This window comes from Aethalodelphis obliquidens, unplaced genomic scaffold (genome assembly GCF_003676395.1).
Source record: "Aethalodelphis obliquidens isolate GAN/ISIS:26980383/991018 unplaced genomic scaffold, ASM367639v1 scaffold117, whole genome shotgun sequence".
NCBI lineage: Eukaryota > Metazoa > Chordata > Mammalia > Artiodactyla > Delphinidae > Aethalodelphis > Aethalodelphis obliquidens.
The window spans coordinates 120,086-141,180 of NW_020838061.1; positions in this window are offsets into that span (position 1 = coordinate 120,086).

Consider the following 21,095-nt stretch of genomic DNA (forward strand, 5'->3'; position numbering starts at 1 on the left):
TGGGTGTTGAATTTTGCCAAAAGCCTTCTCTGTGTCTACTGAGCTGATCATATGGTTTCTTTCCATCAGTTTGTTAATATGGTGTATCACATTGATTGATTTGCGTATATTGAAGAATGCTTGCATTCCTGGAATAAACCCCACTTGATCATGTGAGATGAGCCTTTTAATGTGCTGTCGGATTCTTTTTGCTAGTATTTTGTTGAGGATTCTAGCATCTATATTCATCAGTGATATTAGCCTCTAGTTTTCTTTCTTTGTGATATCCTTGTCTGATTTTGGTATCAGGGTGAGGGTGGCCTCATAGAATGAGATTGCGAGTGTTCCTACTATACCCAGGAAGGATCACATTCAGACTTGATGGAGAAATTAAAATCTTTACAGATAAGAAAAAGCTGAGACTGTTCAACACCACCAAACAGGCTTTCCAACAAATGCTAAAAGAACTTCTCTAGGCAAAACCACAAGAGAAGGAAAAGACCTACAATAACAAACCCAAAACAATTAAGAAAATGGGAATAGAAACATACATATCGATAAGTACCTTAACTGTAAACGGATTAAAAGCTCCCACCAAAAGACCTAGACTGGCTGAATTGATACAAAAACAAGACCCATATATGTGCTGTCTACAAGAGACCCACTTCAGACCAAAGGACACATAAAGACTGAAAGTGCAGATATGGAAAAATATATTCCATGCAAATCGAAACCAAACAAAAGCTGGAGTAGCAATTCTCATATCAGGCAAAATAGACTTTAAAATAAGGACTGTTAAAAGAGACAAAGAAGGACACTACAGAATGATCAAGGGATTGATCCATGAAGAAGATATAACAATTGTAAATATTTATGCACCCAATATAGGAACACCTCAATACATAAGGCAAATACTAAGAGCCATAAAAGGGGAAATAGACAGTAACACATTCATAGTAGGGAACTTTAACACCCCACTTTCACCATTGCACAGATCATCCAAAATGAAAATAAATAAGGAGACACAAACTTCAAATTATACATTAAACAAGATGGACTTAATTGATATTTATAGGACATTCCATCCAAAAACAAAAGAATACTCATTTATGTCAAGTGCTCATGGAACATTCTCCAGGATAGATCGTATCTTGGGTCACAGATCAAACCTTTGTAAATTTAAGAATATTGAAATTGTATCAAGTATCTTTTCAAACCACAATGCTATGAGACTTGATATGAATTACAGGAAAAGATCTGTAAAAAATACAAACACTTGGAGGCTAAACAGTACGCTACTTAATAACCAAGTGATCACTGAAGAAATCAAATAGGAAATCAAAAAAATACCTAGAAATAAATGACAATGGAGAGATGATGACCCAAAACCTATGGGATTCAGCAAAAGCAGTTCTCAGAGGGAAGTTTATAGCAATACAGTCCTAACTTAAGAAACAGGAAACATGTAGAATAAACAACCTAACCTTGCACCTAAAGCAATTAGAGAAAGAAGAACAAAAAATCCCCAAAATTAGCAGAAGGAAAGAAATCGTAAAGATCAGATCAGAAATAAATGAAAAAGAAATGAAGGAAATGATACCAAAGATCGATAAAACTAAAAGCTGGTTCTTTGGGAAGATAAACAAAATTGGTAAACAATTAGCTAAACTCATCAAGAAAAAAGGGAGAAGACTCAAATAAATAGAAGTAGAAATGAAAAAGAGAAATAACAACTGACACTGCAGAGATACAAAAGATCATGAGAGATTACTTCAAGCAACTCTATGACAATAAAATGGACAACCTGGAAGAAATTGACAAATTCTTAGAAATGCACAACCTGCCATGACTGAATCAGGAAGAAATAGAAAATATGAACAGACCAATCACAAGCACTGAAATTGAAATTGTGATTAAAAATCTTTCAACAAACAAAAGCCCAGGACCAGTTGGGTTCACAGGCAAATTCTATCAAACATTTAGAGATGAGCTAACACCTATACTTCTCAGACTCTTCCATAGAATCCTTCTTAAGAAAAGATAGAGGAATTCTTAAGGACCACTCTGATTCTGAGTTTTGGAAAAATTTCAAAGATGTATGTACAGGAGGAGACCTTCAAGATGGGGGAAGAGTAAAATGTGGAGATCACCTTCCTCCCTACAAATATAAGAGAAATACATCTACATGTGGAACAATTCCTACAGAACACCTACTGAACGCTGGCAGAAGACCTCAGACCTCCCAAAATACAAGAGACTCCCCACGTACCTGGGTAGTTCAAAAGAGAAAAGAAAAACCAGAGACAAAGAATAGGGATGGGACCTGAACCAGTGGGAGGGAGCTGTGAAGGAGGAGAAGTTTCCACACACTAAGAAGCCCCTTCACTGGTGCAGATGGCAGGTGGTGCAGGAGAATCTTAGGAACCATGGAGGAAAGCAAGCAACAGGGGCACAGAGGGTAAAGCAGAGAGATTCCCGCAAAGAGGATCGGTGCCAACCAGCACTAACCAGCCCGAGAGGCTTTTCTGCTCACCCGCTGGGGCAGGTGGGCCTGGGAGCTGATGCTCAGGCTTCAGAGGTCTGATCCCAGGGAGAAGACTGGGGTTGGTTGTGTGAACACAGCCTGAAGGGAGTTAGTGTACCACAGCTAGCCAGGATGGTGTCTGGGGAAAAGTCTGGAACTGCCAAAGAGGCAAGACAGTTTTTCTTGCCTCTTTGTTTCACAGTGCACAAGGAGAGGGGATTAAGTGCACTGCCTAAATGAGCTCCAGAGATGGATTTGGGCCGTGGCTATCAGTGCAGAACCCAGAGATGAGCATGAGATGCTAATGCTGCTACTGCAGCTACCAAGAAGCCTGTGTGTGAACACAGGTCATTATCCACACCTCCCCTCCTGGATCCTGTGCAGCCGGTCACTGTCACGGTCCTGTGATCTAGGGACAACTTCCCTGAGAGAACACACAGAACACCTCAGGCTGTTGCAATGTGACACTGGCCTCTGCCACCACAGTCTTGCCCCACATTCCACACCCCTACCTCCCCCTGACCTGAGTGAGCCAGAGCCCCCTAATCAGCTTCTACTTTATTTATTATTTTTAATTTCTTATTTTATTTTTTAATTTTTGGCTGTGTTGGGTGTCCGTTGTTTTGCGTCAGCTTTCTCTAGTTGCAGTGAGCCGGGGCTACTCTTCGTTGCAGTGTGCGGGCTTCTCATTGTCATGGCTTCTCCTGTTGCAGAACACAGGCTCTAGGCACAAAGGCTTCAGTAGCTGTGGCACATGGACTCAGTAGTTGTGGCTCGTGGTCTCTAGAGCTCAGGCAGTGTAGTTGTGGCACATGGGCTTAGTTGGTCCTCGACATGTGGGATCTTCCCGGGCCATGGCTCAAACCCGTGTCCCTTGCTTTGGCAGGCAGATTCTTGACCACTGTGCCACCAGGGAAGCCCTCAGCTGCTACTTTAACCTCGTCTTTTCTGAGTGAAGAAGAGACGCCCTCAGACGACTTAGAAAGAAAGGAAGGGCCAAAACCAAAGCTGAAATCCAAGAGCTGTGCAAACAAAGAAGAGAAAAGGAAATCTCTCCCAGCAGCCTCAGGAGCAGCGGATTAAGCTTCCACAATCAACTTGTACCCTGCACCAGTGGAATATCCTAATAGACAACGAATCATCCCAGATTGAGGCATTGGATTTTGGGAGCAATGATATTATTTTTTTCCTTTTTTTTCTCTCTGTGAGTGTGTATGTGTATGCTTCTGTGTGATTTTGTCTGTATAGCTTTACTTTTACAATTTGTCCTAGGGTTCTGCCTGTCCGTTTTTGTTTGTTTGTTTGTTTGTTTAGTATACTTTCTACCACTTGTTATCATTGGTAGACTTGTTGTTTTTGGTTTAGTAGCTCTCTTCTTTCCTGCTTTTTGTAATTACATTTTATTTTTTTATTTTTAATTATTATTTTTACTTCAATTATTTTATTTTATTTATTTACATTTTTTTCTTGTTTCTTTCTTTCCCCCTCCCTTTATATTCAGCCGTGTGGATGACAGTGTCTGGGTGCTCTGGCCGTGTGTCAGGTCTGTGCCTCTAAGGTGGGAGAGCCGTGTTCAGGACATTGGTCCAACAGAGACCTCCCAGCTCCATGTAATATTAAACAGCGTAAACCTCCCATAGATCTCCATCACAACACCAAAACCAGTTCTACTCAACAACCAGCAAGCTACAGTTTGGGAACTCTATGACAAACAGCTAGCAAGACAGGAATGCAGTACCATCCATTAGCAGAGTGGTTGCCTAAAATCATAATAAGGTCACAGACACCCCAAAACTCATCACTGGATGTGGACCTGCCCACCAGAAAGACAAGATTCAGTCTCATCCAACATAACACAGGCACTAGTCCCCTCCAGCAGGAAGCCTACACAACTCAGTGAATCAACCTTAGCCACTGAGGGAAGACCCCCAAAACAAAGGGAACTACGAACCTGCAGCCTGCAAAAACGTGACCACAAACAGAGTAAGTTAAGCAAAATGAGAAGACATAGAAACACACAACAGATGAAGGAGCAAGGTAAAAACCCAGCAGACAAAACAAATGAAGAGGAAATATGCAGTCTACTTGAAAAAGAATTCAGAATAATGATAGTAAAAGTTATCCAAAATCTTGGAAATAGAATGGAGAAAATACCAAAAAAGTTTAAGAAGGACCTAGAAGAATTAAAGAGCAAACAATCAATGATGAACTACACAATAAGTGAAATGCAAAATTTGCTAGAAGGAACCAGTAGTGGAATAACTGAGTAAGAAGAGTGGATAAATAACCTGGAAGATAAAATAGTGGAAATAACTACTGCAGAGCAGAATAAAGAGAAAAGAATGAAAAGAATTGAGGACAGTCTCAGAGACCTCTGGAAAAACATTAAACACACCAATATTCTACAGGCAACTCTATGCCAATGAAATGGAGAGCCTGGAAAAAATGGATAAATTCTTAGAAATGCAAAACATGCCAAGACTGGACTAGGAATAAATAGAAAATATGAACAGACCAATCAAAAACACTGAAATTGAAACTGTGATTAAAAATCTTGCAACAAACAAAAGCCCAGGACCAGAAGACTTCACAGGCAAATTCTATCAAAAACTTAGAGAAGAGCTAACACCTACCCTTCTCAAACTTCCAAAATATAGCAGAGGGAGGAAAACTCCCAAACTCATTCTACGAGGCCACCATCACCCTGATACCAAAACCAGACAAAGATGTCACAAAGAAAGAAAACTACAGGCCAATATCACTGATGAACATAGATGCAAAAATCCTCACCAAAATACTAGCAAACAGAATCCAACTGCACATTAAAAGGATCATACACCATGATCAAGTGGGGTTTATTCCAGGAATGCAAAGATTCTTCAATATAAGCAAATCAATCAACGTGATACACCATATTAAGAAATTGAAGGAGAAAAACCATATGATCATCTCAATAGATGCACAGAAAGCTTTTGACAAATTTCAACACCCATTTATGATAAAAACCCTTCAGAAAGAAGGCATAGAGTGAACTTCCCTCAACATAATAAAGGCCATATATGACAAACCCACAGCCAACATCAACCTCAATGGTGAAAAAGTGAAACCATTTCCACTAAGATCAGGAACAAGATAAGGTTGCCCACTCTGACTGCTATTATTCAACATAGTTTTGGAAGTTTTAGCCATACCAATCAGAGAAGAAAAAAGAAATAAAATGAATCCAAATCAGGAAATAAGAAGTAAAATTGTCACTGTTTGCCAATGACATGATAATACTACAAATAGAGAATCCTAAACATGCTACCAGAAAACTAATAGCACTAAGCAATGAATTTGGTAAAGTAGCAGGATACAAAATTAATGCACAGAAATCTCTTGCATTCCTATAGACTAACGATGAAAAATCTGAAAGAGAAATTAAGGAAACACTCCCATTTACCATGGCAACAAAAAGAATAAAATACCTAGGAATACAAAAGACCTGTATGCAGGAGACAAAAGACCTGTATGCAGAAAGCTCTAATACACTGATGAAAGAAATTAATATTGATACAAACAGATGGAGAGATATACCATGTTCTTGGATTGAAAGAATCAATATTGTAAAAAAGACTATAGTATCCAAAGGAATCTACAGATTCAATGCAATGCCTATCAAAATATCAAAGGTATTTTTCACAGAACTAGGACAAAAATTTTCTCAATTTGGATGGAAACGTAAAAGGCCCTGAATACCCAAAGCAATCTTGAGAAACAAAAATGGAGCTGGAGGTGTTAGGCTCCCTGAAATCAGATTATACCACAAAGCTACAGTAATGAAGACACTATGGTACTGGCACAAAAATAGAAATATAGATCAATGGAACACTACAGAAAGCCCAGAGATAAACCCACGCACTTATGAACACCTTATCTTTGATAAAGGAGGCAAGAATATACAGTGGAGAAAGGAGAGCCTCTTTAATAAATGGTGCTGGGAAAACTGGACAGGTAAATGTAAAAGTATGAAATTAGAACACTCCCTAACACCATACACAAAAATAAATTCAGAATGGATTAAAGACCTAAATGTAAGGCCAGACACTATTAAACTCTTAGAGGAAAACAGAGGCAGAACACTCTGTGACATAAATCACACTAAGATCCTTTTTGACCCACCTTCTAGAGAAATTGAAATAAAAACAAAAATAAACAGATGAGACCTAATGAAACTTAAAAACTTTTGCACAGCAAAGGAAGCCATAAACAAGATGAAAAGACAACCCTCAGAAAAGGAGAAAATATTTGCAAAGGAAGCAACTGACAAAGGATTAATCTCCAAAATTTATAAGCAGCTCATGCAGCTCAATATCAAAGAAACAAACAACCCAATCCAAAAATGGGCAGAAGACCTAAATAGACATTTCTTCAAAGAAGATATACAGATTGCCAATAACACATGAAAGAATGCTTAACATCACTAATCATTAGAGAAATGCAAATAAAAACTATAATGATGGGGCTTCCCTGGTGGCACAGTGGTTGAGAGTCCATCTGCCAATGCAGGGGTCACGGGTTCTTGCCCCAGTCTGGGAAGATCCCACTTGCCATGGAGTGACTGGGCCCGAGGGCCATGGCTGCTGAGCCTGCACGTCCGGAGCCTGTGCTCTGCAACGGGAGAGGCCACAACAGTGAGAGGTCTGCATACCGCAAAAAACAAAAAAAAAAAAACAAAAAACACTACAATGATGTATCACCTCACACTAGTCAGAATGTCCATCATCAAAAAAATCTACAAACAATAAATGCTGAAAGGGTGTGGAGAAAACAGAAGCCTCCTGCACTATTGGTAGGAATGTAAATTGATACAGCCACTATGGAGAACAATATGGAGGCTCCTTATAAAACTAAAAATAAAACTACCATACGACCCAGCAATCCCACTACTGGCCATATACCCTTAGAAAACCATAATTCAAGAAGAGTCATGTACCACAATGTCCATTGCAGCTCCATTTACAATACCAGGACATGGAAGCAACCTAAGTGTCCATCAACAGATGAATGGATAAAGAAGTTGTGGCACATATATACAATGGAATATTAGTCATAAAAAGCAGTGAAATTGAATTATTTTTACTGAGGTGGATGGATATAGAGTCTGTCATACAGAGTGAAGTGAGAGAGAGAAAAACAAATACCATATTCTAACACATTTTTATGGAATCTAAAAAAAACGATTATGAAGAACCTAGGGTCAGGATGGGAATAAAGATGCAGATCTTCTAGAGAATAGACTTGAGGGCAAGGCGGGGAGGAATGGTAAGCTGGAACAAAGTGAGACAGTGGCATGGACATATATACACCACCAAATATAAAATCAATAGCTAGTGGGAAGCAGCCCCATAGCATAGGGAAATCAGCTTTGTGCTTTGTGACCACCTAGAGGGGTGGGATAGGGAGGGTGGGATGGAGGGGGATGCAAGAGGGGAGAGATATGGGGATATATGTATATGTAAAGCTGATTAACTTTGTTATAAAGCAGAAAATCAATTATTTATAAATTATACAACAATAAAGATGTTAAAAAATGTATGTACAATATACAGTCATGACTTAGGAAGTCATTTTTTTCTGACACTATAATTATCTTTTTTTGAATTTTATTTTATTTTTTTGTATAGCAGTTTCTTATTAGTTATCTATTTTATACATATTAGTGTATGTATGTCAATTCCAATCTCACTATAATTACCTAATCTGATCTTTTTATCCAAAACTACCATTAATTTGAGGTCATCTCACTCTATTTGATGATGAGATATAGATGTATCAGTATAATTTAATCTCCCATACATACAGAAAGACATAGGCACATATTAATGTGTTTTTGTTTGCTGATTACTTCCATATCTCTAAATGACATATTTATATGGTTTCTTCTCAATTTTATACATTTTTTGTTGGTTTTCTTCCAAAATGGTTGAAGCTTTTATTCATTTTCTCTTTTTCTAGTATGATTGTAGCTATTTTTAGTTCATTTATTAATTACCTTTATAGCTTTAACCATTGTATTTGTAACTTTTTTCTTAGTGCTCTTACTTTTCTCTTCAATTCTCCTTTCTTGTCCCCTTTCTCTAGTTCTTCTCTTAAAGGCACTCTTTTAATGGTCTCCTGTAATAACCTTTTACAAAATACTATGTCCTTGTTTCCATCTTCATTACCTAGTGACTTCTTGCTTTCATTGGAAATGTGTCTCCCACTGTAACTTTTTGGAATTTCTACTATTATTGTTTTCTTTCATCCTTCCTAACCACTATTTATATTCATTTCTGTCACTTCTTCTTCCTCCCATATGCAACTCAAAGTTTCTTCTTGGAAGCATTCATTTGTTATTATGACTTCAATTTCCACTTTTCTGTGGGTATGTCCAAATCTATATACCTAGACTATTTCTCATCCATACTCTTGTAGGCTATCTCCTCTTTTCAATCAATTTCTAACTTGGAGGAGACACAAAAAAATGGATTTGAGACTTAACTCCACAATTAAGTAGCAGTTATTTTGTGATTTGGGTTAAGTCATCTGACAAAAAGAATACCAGTACATAACCTACTCATTAAAACAAATTGTTGTTCAGTTTCAATGACAAAGAAGATGTGAAAGGGTTGTGTAAATGTTAAATCACTACACAAGTGTAAGACTTTATTAGTGATATTATTGCCTTTATTATTTTATTAATATTACTCTCGTTTTTTCCTACAATTTTTTCCCCTTCTGTAGGTATCTTTTTCAAAGCTCAACTTCCCCTAAAAACACTATGACACTTACATTGTTATTTATTTGTCAGGTTGATCCTAATATTGTCTTCCAACCAGACTGAAAGCCCTTCATGGGCAGTAATCAAATCTTGTTTTTTAATTAACCATGGCACCCAGAACACTGTTTGGCTTGTAGAAGAAAGTTAATACATATATATGACTGATCAACTTTGAGATGTTGCCAGAGCAACCTCCGGTTTTGTTATCTTACAAGTTGAAAGTTTATATTTAGAATAATTTGTGGTGTTCAGTAGAATCATCCATTCTCACTTCTTTGTTTCCTCTGTCAACAAATATTTCTTGAGCAAATATTCTGTGCCAAACACTGAGCTGAACAGAGCACATACACAGATACATGCCTATTTCTGTCATAAAACTTAAGCTTTTCCCCCAGGAAATGAAAACGCCTGCAGCTCATCTTTCACTGTCTTCTCGCTTGAAGCTAGTCTTGCCTGAGAATAGAAATACTCGAAATATCATATAAACATTCCAACTTTATATTCTTTCCTTATCTACTTTATTCTGAAAACAAGAATTGTAGGTCTTCAGAAAAGTATTTTATAAATTTCAGCATATATTTAAGATGAAAACACTAATTTAAAAAGGAATAGAGGGGGAGAGGGGGAAGAAGGTGGAAGAGTAAGATGTGGAGATAACCTTCCTCCCAAAACATACATCGGAAATACATCTACATGTAGAACAACTCCTACAGAACACCTACTGAACGCTGGCAGAAGACCTCAGACTTCCCAAAAGGCAAGAAACTCCCCACATACCTGGGTAGAGCAAAAGAAAAAAGAAAAAAACAGAGACAAAAGAATAGGGATGGGACCTGCACCTCAGGGAGGGAGCTGTGAAGGAGGAAAGGTTTCCACACACTAGGAAGCCCCTTCGTGGGCAGAGACCGCAGGTGGTGGAGGGGGAAAGCTTTGGAGCTGTGGAGGAGAACACAACAACAGTGGTGCGGAGGGCAATGCAGAGAGATTCCCGCACAGATGATCGGTTCTGACCAGAACTCACCAGCCCGAGAGGCTTGTCTGCTCACCCAACGGGGTGGGAGGGGGCTGGGAGCTGAGGCGTGGGTTTCGGTCGGATCGCAGGGAGAGGACTGGTGGCGTGAACACAGCCTGAAGGGGTTAGTGCACCACGGCTAGCTGGGAGGAATCCGGGCAAAACTCTGGACCTGACAAAGAGGCAAGAGACATTTTCTTCCCTCTTTGTTTCCTAGTGCTCGAGGAGAGGGGATTAAGAGAGATGCTTAAAGGAGCTCCAGAGACGGGAGAGAGACACATCTAACAGCATGGACCACAGAGACAGGCATGAGACGCTAAGGCTGCTGCTGCCACCAGCAAGAAGCCTGTGTGCGAGCACAGGTCACTATCCACACCTCCCTTCCGGGAAGCCTGTTCAACCCACCACTGCCAGGGTCCTGGGATTCAGGGACAACTTCCCCAGAAGAACGCATGGCGCACCTCACACTGGTACAACGTCCCACTGGCCTCTGCCACCATAGGCTCGACCCACACTCCGTACCCCTCCTTCCGCCCAGCCTGAGTGAGCCAGAGCCTCTGAATCAGCGGCTCCTTTAACCCCGTCTTGTCTGAGCAAAGAACAGACACCCTCTGGCGACCTACACGCAGAGGTGGGGCCATATCCAAAGATGAGCCCCAGAGCTGTATGAAAGAAGAAGAGAAAGGGAAATTAAACCCAGCAGCCTCAGGAGCAGTGGATTAAATATCAACAATCAACTTCATGTACCCTGCATCTGTGGAATGCCTGAATGGACAATTAATCACCACAAATTGAGGAGGTGGACTTTGAGAGCAAGATTTATTATTTATTCCCCTTTTGCTCTTTTTGTGACTGTGTATGTGTATGCTTCTGTGTGAGAGTTTGTCTGTATAGCTTTGCTTTCAACATTTGTCCTAGAGTTCTGCCCATACTTACTTATTTTTCATTTTTTTACTTTTAAAAAAGAATTTTTTCTTAATAATTATTTTTTATTTTAATAATTTTACTTTATCTTGTTTTATTTTATTTTATCCTCTTTATTTCTTTCTACATTTTCTCTCTTTTATTCTGAGCCACGTGGATGAAAGGATCTTGGTGCTGCAGCAAGGAGTCAGTGCTGTGCCTCTGAGGTGGGAAAGCCAGCTTGAGGACACTGGAGCACAAGAGACCTCCCATCCCCATGTAATATCACATGGCTAATATCTCCCAGAGATCTCCATCTCAAAACGAGCACCCAGCTTCACTCAACGACCAGCAAGCTACACTGCTGGACAACCTATGCCAAACAATTAGCAAGACAGGAAGAAAACCCCACTGATTAGCAGAGAGGGTGCCTAAAATCAGAATAAGGCCACAGACACCAAAAAACACACCACCAGACGTGGACCTGCCCACCAGAAAGACAAGATCCAGCCTCATCCACCAGAACACAGGCACTAGTCTCCTCCACCAGAAAACCTACACAACCCACTGAACCAACTTTAGCCACTGGGGAAAGACACCAAAACAAGGGGAACTATGAACTTGCAGCCTGCAAAAACATGACCACAAACACAGTAAGAAGCAAAATGAGAAGACAGAAAAACACACAGCAGATGAAGGAGCAACATAAAAACACACCAGACCTAACAAATGAAGGGAAAATAGGCAATCTACCTGAAAAAGAATTCAGAATAATGATAGTAAAGATGATCCAAAATCTTGCAAATAGAATAGAGAAAATGCAAGAAACATTTAACAAGGACGTAGAAGAATTAAAGATGAAATAGGCACTGATGAACAACACAATAAATGAAATTAAAAATACTCTAGAATGGATCAATAGCAGAATAACTGAGGCAGAAGACCGGATAAGTGATCTGGAAGATAAAACAGTGGAAAAAATTACTGCAGAGCAGAATAAAGAAAAATGAATGAAAAGAACTAAGGACAGTCTCAGAGACCGCTGGGACAACATTAAATGCACCAATATTCGAATTATATGGGTCCCAGAAGAAGAAGAGGAAAAGAAAAGGACTGAGAAATATTTGAAGAGATTATAGTTGAAAATTTCCCTAATATCAGAAAGGAAAGAGTTAATCAAGTCCAGGAAGCACAGAGAGTCCCATACAGTATAAATCCAAGGAGAAACATGCCAAGACATATATAAATAAAATGGTTAAAATTAAATACAAAGAAAACATATTAAAAGCAGTAAGGGAAAAAAACCAAATAACCCACAAGGGAATCCCCATAACATTAACAGGTGATCGTTCAGCAGAAACTCTGCAAGCCAGAAGGGAGTGGCAGGACATATTTAAAGTGATGAAGGAGAAAAACCTACAACCAAGATTACTCTACCCAGCAAGCATCTCATTCAGATTTGATGGACAAATTAAAAACATTACAGACAACCGAAAGATCAGAGAGTTGAGCACCACCAAACCAGCTTTACAACAAATGCTAAAGAACCTTCTCTAGGCAAGAAACACAAGAGAAGGAAATGACCTACAATAACAAACCCAAAACAATTAAGAAAATGGGAATAGGAACATACATATCGATAATTACCTTAAATGTAAATGGACTAAATGCTCCCACCAAAAGAAACAGACTGGCTGAATGGATACAAAAACAAGACCCATATATATGCTGTCTACAAGAGACCCACTACAGACCTAGGGACACATACAGACTGAAAGTGAGGGGATGGAAAAAGATAATCCATGCAAATGGAAATCAGAAGAAAGCTGGAGTACCAATTCTCATAGCAGACAAAATAGACATTAAAATAAAGACTATTACAAGAGACAAAGAAGGACACTACATAATGATCAAGGGATCATTCCAAGAAGAAAACATAGCAATTGTAATATATATACACCCAACATAGGAACATATCAATACATAAGGCAAACACTAACAGCCATAAAAGGGGAAATAGACAGTAACACATTCATACTAGGGGACTTTTACACCCCACTTTCACCAATGGAGAGATCAACCAAAATGAAAATAATTAAGGAATCAAAAGCTTTAAATGATACATTAAACAAGGTGGATTTAATTGATATTTGTAAGGCATTCCATCCAAAAACAACAGAATACACACTTTTCTCAAGTGCTCATGGAATATTCTGCAGGATAGATCATATCTTCAGTTACAACTCAAGCCTTAGTAAATTTAAGAAAATTGAAATTGTATGAAGTCTTTTCCAACAGCAATGCTATGCGACTAGATACCTATTACAGGAAAAGTTCTGTAAAAAATACAAATACATGGAGGCTAAACAATACACTACTTCATAACGAAGTGATCACTGAAGAAATCAAAGAGGAATTGAACAAATACCTAGAAACAAATGACAATGGAGACACGACACCCAAAACCTATGGGATGCAGCAAAAGCATTTCTAAGAGGGAAGTTTATAGCAATACAATCCTACCTTAAGGAACAGGAAACATCTCGAATAAACAACATAACCTTGCACCTAATGCAATTAGAGAAAGAAGAACGAAAAACCCCCAAGGTTAGCAAAATAAATAAATCATAAAGATCAGATCAGAAATAAATGAAAAAGAAATGAAGGAAATAATAGCAAAGATCAATAAAACTAAAAGCTGGTTCTTTGAGAAGATAAACAGAATTGATAAACCATTAGACAGAATCATCAAGCAAAAAAGGGAGAAGACTCAAATCAATAGAATTAGAATTGAAAACGGAGAAGTAACAAATGACACTGCAGAAATACAAAAGATCATGAGAGATTACTAAAAGCATCTCTATGCCAATAAAATGGACAACATGAAAGAAATGGAAAAATTCTTAGAAATGCATAACCTGCCAAGACTGAATCAGGAAGAAACACAAAATATGAGAGACCAATCACAAGCACTGAAATTGAAACTGTGATTAAAAATTTTCCAGCAAACCAAAGCCCAGGACCAGAAGGCTTCACAGGCGAATTCTATCAAACATTTAGAGAAGAGCTAACACCTATCCTTCTCGAACTCTTCCAAAATATAGCAGAGGGAGGAACACTCCCAAACTCATTCTGTGAGTCCACCGTCACCCTGATACCAAAGCCAGAGAAGGATGTCACAAAGAAAGAAAACTACATGCCAGTATCACTGATGAACATAGAGGCAAAAATCCTCAACAAAATACTAGCACACGGATTCCAACAGCACATTAAAAGGTTATACAACATGATCAAGTGGATTTTATTCCAGGAGGCAAGGATTCTTCAATATACGCAAATTAATCAATGTGATACACCATATTAAAAAAACTGAAGGAGAAAAACCATATGATCATCTCAATAGATGCAGAGAAAGCTTTCGACAAAATTCAACACCTATTATGATAAAATTCCTGCAGAAAGAAGGCATAGAGGGAACTTTCCTCAACATAATAAAGGACATATATGTCAAACCCACAGCCAACATCATCCTTAATGGTGAAAAACTGAAACCATTTCCACTAAAATCAGGAACAAGAAAAGGGTGCCCACTTTCACCACTAGTATTCAACATAGTTTTGGAAGTTTTAGGCACAGCAATCAGAGAAGAAAAGGAAATAAAAGGAATCCAGGTCTTCCCTGGTGGTGCAGTGGTTGAGAGTCTGCCTACCGATGCAGGGGACTCGGGTTCGTGCCCTGGTCTGGGAGGATTCCACATGCCGCGGAGCGGCTGGACCCAGGAGCCCTGGCCACTGGATCTGCGCGTCCAGAGCCTGTGCTCCACAACGGGAGAGGCCACAATGGTGAGAGGCCTGTGTACTGCAGAAAAAAAAAAAAAAAAAAAGGAATCCAAATCGTAAAGGAAGAAGTAAAACTGTCACTGTTTTCAGATGACATGATATTTTACATAGGGAATCCTAAAGATGCTACCAGAAAACTACTAGAGCTAATTAATGAATTTGGTAAAGTGGCAGGATACAAAATTAATACACAGAAATCTCTGGCATTTGTAGACACTAATGATGAAAATTCTGAAATTGAAATCAAGAAAACACTCCCATTTTCACTGCAACAAAAAGAATAAAATATCTTAGAATAAAGCTACCTAAGGAGACAAAAGTCCTCTATGCAGAAAATTATAGGACACTGATGTAAGAAATTAAAAATGATAGAAATAGTTGGAGGGATATACCATGTTCTTAGATTGGAAGAATCAACATTGTGAAAATGACTCTACTACCCAAAGCAGTCTACAGATTCAATGCAATCCATACAAAATTGCCACTGGCATTTTTCACAGAACTAGAATAAAAAATTTCACAATATTTATGGAAACACAAAAGACCCTGAATAGCCAAAGCAGTCTTGAGAAGAAAAAATGGAGCTGGAGGAATCAGGTGCCCTTATTTCAGACTATACTACAAAGCTACAGTAATCAAGACAGTATGGTACTGTCACAAAAACAGAAATATAGATCAGTGGAACAGGATATAAAGCCCAGAGATAAACCCACACACATATGGTCCCCTTATCTTTGATAAAGGAGGCAGGAATGTACAGTGGAGAAAGGACAGCCTCTTCAATAAGTGGTGCTGGGAGATCTGGACACGTACATGAAAAAGTATGAGATTAGAACACTCCCTAACACCATAAACAAAAATAAACTCAAAATGGATTAAAGACCTAAATATAAAGTGAGAAACTATCAAACTCTTAGAGGAAAATATAGTCAGAATTCTCTATGACATAAATCACAGCAAGATCCTTTTTGACACACCTCCTAGAGAAATGGAAATAAAAACAAAAATAAACAAATGGGACCTAATGAAACTTCAAAGCTTTTGCACAGCAAAGGAAACCATAAACAAGACCAAAAGACAACCCTCAGAATTGGAGAAAGTATGTGCAAGTGAAGTAACTGACAAAGGATTAATCTCCAAAATTTATAAGCAGCTCATGCAGCTCAATAACAAAAAGACAAACAACCCAATCCAAAAATGGGCAGAAGACCTAAATAGATATTTCTCCAAAGAAGATATACAGACTGCCAACAAACACATGAAAGAATTCTCAACATCATTAATCATTAGAGAAATTCAAATCAAAACTACAATGAGATATCATGTCACACCAGTCAGAATGGCCATCATCAAAAAATCTAGCAACAATAAATGCTGGAGAGCGTTTGGAGTAAATGGAACACTCTTGCAGTGTTGGTGGGAATGTGAATTGGTACAGCCACTATAGCGAACAGTATGGAGATTCCTTAGAAAACTAGATAAAGAACTACCATATGACCCAGCAATCCCACTATGCGCATATACCCTGAGAAAACCATAATTCAAAAAGTGTCATGTACCGAAATGTTCATTGCAGCTCTATTTACAATTGCCAGGATATGGAATCAACCTAAGTGTCCATCATCGGGTGAATGGATAAAGAAGAGGTGGCACATATATACAATGGAATAGTACTCAGCCATTAAAAGAAACGAAATTGAGTTATTGTTGTGAGGTGGATGGGCTTAGAGTCTGTCATACACAGTGAAGTAAGTCAGAAAGAGAAAGACAAATACCGTATACTAACACATATATATGGAATCTAAGAAAAAAAATGTCATGAAGAACCTATGGGTTCAACAGGAATAAAGACACAGACCTATTAGAGAATGGACTGGAGGATATGGGGATAGGGAAGGGTAAGCTGTGACAAAGTGAGACAGTGGCATGGACATATATACAATACCAAACATAAAATAGATAGCTAGTGGGAAGCAGCCGCATCACACAGGGAGATCAGCTCGGTGCTTTGTGACCACCTAGGTGGATGGTATAGGGAGGGTGTGAGGGAGTGAGATGCAAGAGGGAAGAGATATGGGAACATATGTATATGTATAACTGATTCACTTTGTTATAAAGCAGAAACTAACACACCATTGTAAAGCAATTATACTCCATTAAATATTTTTTTTAAAAAAAAGGAATAGAGGATTCCCTTGTCTCGATAATAGTTATCTATCAAAAGATTACAGAAAACACTAAAATCAAGACTCATTTTCATTAAGAATAAAAGTAGGTTACATTAGAGACATCTTAATTCTTTTTCTTTCACAATCCTTGTTGGATCCTGTTGACTCAAGGTATGTCTAAAATCTGACCACTTGTCAACCACACTGCTGCCATCCTGCTCTCAGCCACTATTTTCTCTCTCTTGTAGTACTACAGTAGCCTCCTAAGAGATCTTCCAGCTTTTAACCTTTCCTCTTTATATGCACAACATTGTAAATAGAGTGTTCCTTTAGAAAACGTACATCAGAACACGTCATTCCTCTGCTTAAAAATTTGTAGAGCACCTTTCAGGAGTGAGTGAAATGTTCTGAATCTTGGTTGTGGCAGTGCTTTGACAAATGTGTGTGTCTGACAAATCTCAGCAAGTTGTTAAAATGGATTAAATTAAATGGATAAATTTTATTGAACATACATTTAATCAATAAAGTTGTTTAAAAATATATTTAGAATTAACAAAGTTAAGTTAAATCTAAGAGAAACTAACATGAAAAAACAACAATAATAAACTCTAATACTTCATTTCACTCAGAATTAATGTCAAACTGCTTACTATTGCCAACAAGTTCCTAGATAATCTGACCTGCTGTTCTCTCTGATCTCATCTTTTCCTCTTCATCAATCTGATGAAGCCATATTGTCATCCTTCCACACATCCCAGGAATATTATTTAGGGCTTTTTTCACTGGTCCATTTCTCTATCTAGAATGTTATTTCCTCAGATTTCCATGTGGCTAATTTTCTCTTTCAAATATTTGCTCAAATATCAATTTTTCAATGAAGTTAATCTAACCACACTATCTAAAATAGCAACAGTCCCCACCCCTACATGTACTTTTTTCCCATGAAATTTCCTGCTTTCCACAGTGTAATTTACTTATTTGTTATGTTTATTTTGTGTATCCTGTGGTAAAAAGTAAACTCTGTGAGGATAAGACATTTTGTTTCTTTACGAATATTCCCAAGAGAGTGGCTGGCACTCAAGATTTATTTAATAAGTCAATAATTTGTAATTTATTAGAAATTAGCAAGAAATGAACGAAAGAATAGCTGGGCACTTTTAAGAATGCAGATGATACTAGATAGTATAATTTTTAGTGTGCCCAGTTCATGAATTAACTTATTCGTTCACTCATTCAACAAGGGTAAAAAAAGAGATATTGAGGAGGGGGGAAGATGGCAGAAGAGTAAGACGTGGAGATCACCTGCCTCGCCACAGATACATCAGAAATACATCTACACGTGGAACAACTCCTACAGAACACCTACTGAACGCTGGCAGAAGACCTCAGACCTCCCAAAAGGCAAGAAATTCGCCACGTATCTGGATAGGGCAAAATAAAAGAAGAATAAACAGACACAAAAGAATAGAGATGGGACCTGCACCAGTGGGAGGGTGCCATGAAGGAGGAAAGATTTCCACACACTAGAAGCCCCCTCGTGGGTGGAGACTGCGGGTGGTGGAGGGGGAGAGATATGGAGCCACGGAGGAGAGTGCAGCCACAGGCGTGCGGAGGGCAGGCAGAGAGAAACCAGCACAGAGGATCAGTGCCAACTGGCACTCACCAGCCCGAGAGGCTTGTCTGCTCACCTGCCGGAGTGGGTGGGGTCTGGGAGCTGAGACTCGGGCTTTAGTCGGTGCACAGGGAGAGGACTGGTGGCATGAACACAGCCTGAAGGGGTTAGTGCAACACGGCTAGCCGGGAGGGAGTCCGGGAAAAAGTCTGGACCTGCCAAAGAGGCAAGAGACATTTTCTCCTCTTTGTTTCCTGGTGTTCGAGGAGAGGGGATTAAGAGCACTGCTTAAAGGAGCTCCAGAGATGGGCGCAAGCCACGGCTAACAGCACGGACACTAGAGACGGGCATGAGACACTAAGGCTGTTGCTGCCGCCACCAAGAAGACTGTGTGTGAGCACAGGTCACTCTCCACACCTCCCTTCTGGAGATACTGTGCAGTCTGCCACTGCCAGGGTCCCGAGATCCAGGGACAACTTACCCGGGAGAATGCATGGTGCACCTCAGGCTGGTGCAACGTCACACCGGTCTCTGCAGATGCAGGCTCGCCTGCACACCATACCCCTCCCTCCTCCTGGCTTGAGTGAGCCAGAGCCCCTGAATCAGTGGCTCCTTTAACCCCGTCCGGTCTGAGTGAAGAACAGACGCCCTCCGGCGACCTACATGCAGAGGCGGGGCCAAATCCAAAGCTGAAAACCAGGAGCTGTGCGAACAAAGAAGAGAAAGGGAAATCTCTTCCAGCAGCCTCAAGAACAGCAGATTAAATCTCCACAATCAACTTGATGTACCCTGCATCTGTGGAATACCTGAATAGACAACGAATCATCCCAAATTGAGGAGGTGAACTTTGAGAGCAAGATTTAGTATTTTTTCCCTTTTCCTCTTTTTGTGAATGTGTATGTGTATGCTTCTGTGTGAGAGTTTGTCTGTATAGCTTTGCTTTCACCATTTGTCCTAGGGTTCTATCTGTCCATTTTTTTCTCTTTTACTTAAAATTTTTTTCTTAATATTTATCTTTTTATTTAAATAACATTATTTTATTTTACCTTACTTTATTTTATTTTATCCTCTTTCTTTCTTTCATTCTTTCTACTTTTTCTCCATTTTATTCTGAGCCATGTGGATGAAAGGCTCTTTGTGATGAAGCCAGGAGTCAGGGTTGTGCCACTGAGGTGGGAGAGACAACTTGAGGACACTGGTCCACAAGAGACTTCCCAGCTCTGTGTAATATCAAATGGAAAAACCTCCCAGAGATCTCCATCTCAACAACAACACCCAGCTTAACTCAATGACCAACAAGCTACAGTGCTGGGCACCCTATGCCAAACAACTAGCAGGTCAGGAACACAATCGCAACCATTAGCAGAGAGACTGCCTAAAATCATAATAAGTCCACAGACACCCCAAACACACCACCAGACATGGACCTTCCCACCAGAAAGACAAGATCCAGCCTCATTCACCAGAACACAGGCACTAGTCCCGTCCACCAGGAAACCTACACAACCAACTGAACCAACTTTAGACACTGGGGACAGACACCAGAAACAAAGGGAAATATGAACCTTCAGCCTGCAAAAAGGAGACCGCAAACACAGTAACATAAGCAAAATGAGAATACAGAAAAGCACACAGCAGATGAAGGAGCAAGATAAAAACCCACCAGACCTAGCAAATGAAGAGGAAATAGGCAGTCTACCTGAAAAAAAATTCAGAACAAATGATAGAAGAGATGATCGAAAATCTTGAAAATAGAATAGTGAAAATGCAAGAAACATTTAACAAGGACCTAGAAGAACTAAAGATGAAACAAGCAACGATGAACAATAAATGAAATGAAACAAAAAATATTCTAGAAGGGATCAATAGGAGAATAACTGAGGCAGAAGAACAGATAGGTGACCTGGAAGATAGAATATTGGAAAAAACTTCTGCAGAGCAGAATAAAGAAAAAAAGAATGAAAAGAATTGAGGACAGTGTCAGAGACCTCTGGCACAATATTAAACGCACCAACATTTGAATTATAGGGGTTCCAGAAGAAGAAGAGAAAAAGAAAGGGCTTGAGAAAATATTTGAAGAGATTATAGTTGAAAACTTCCCTAATATGGGAAAGGAAAGAGTTAATAAAGTCCAGGCAACACAGAGAGTCCCATACAGGATAAATCCCAGGAGAAACATGCCAAGACACATATTAATCAAACTGTCAAAAATTAAATACAAAGAAAACATATTATAAGCAGCAAGAGAAAAGCAAC